The 450-nt window shown below is 44.4% G+C and overlaps 1 long non-coding RNA gene across 1 annotated transcript in view; it reads left to right on the top strand.

Moving 5' to 3' along the window:
* The first annotated feature begins 406 nt into the window (after positions 1 to 406).
* The window catches only part of LOC147007324 (uncharacterized), a 7,747-nt gene continuing 7,703 nt past the window's right edge, over positions 407 to 450 (top strand). The window contains exon 1 of the long non-coding RNA XR_015054264.1: positions 407 to 450. This exon is cut by the window's right edge and continues 502 nt beyond it. This is a non-coding gene — a long non-coding RNA (uncharacterized LOC147007324).

The following is a 450-nucleotide window of genomic DNA, read 5'->3' as shown; positions in this document are numbered from 1 at the left end:
GCTCCCTGCTGCACAAAACCAATCTCCTCCTCATGTTCACTAACCCCACCGACAAAAAAGTCATCATCCTCTGGAGCAATTACATCAAATCGATTTTTCGTTTTAAAAAGAGCATCTATTGTTGCTTCCAAACACGAGTCATTATTCTCGGCAGCCGGCGCCGAGCATCTTTTTTGCACAGCTCGCCGTCACATCTTGACTATTGTTATCATTTAAATGCTTCAATTTATGTTTCCTTTTTGAAGGAACAACGGTGAAGCTTTCGTCATCTGTCAGGGGGGGATTTACCTCCACTCTCGGCGGCCCAGGCAGATTGTTCGAGTTTGAAGCGTCACCAACGTTCCCAACTCTAGATATACCACTATTCGTCTCAAGGGGTTCGACCATACTAGATATGCCACTTAATATATTCTTGGGGCAATCGCTTTTTAAATGTCCCGATTCACCACA

The sequence above is a fragment of the Eptatretus burgeri genome, unplaced genomic scaffold, assembly GCF_056783735.1.
Source record: "Eptatretus burgeri isolate ZD-2024b unplaced genomic scaffold, Ebu_testis_v1 Ebu_testis_scaffold_308, whole genome shotgun sequence".
In the NCBI taxonomy this organism is placed as follows: domain Eukaryota; kingdom Metazoa; phylum Chordata; class Myxini; order Myxiniformes; family Myxinidae; genus Eptatretus; species Eptatretus burgeri.
This window is presented reverse-complemented; position numbering and strand designations above follow the sequence as displayed.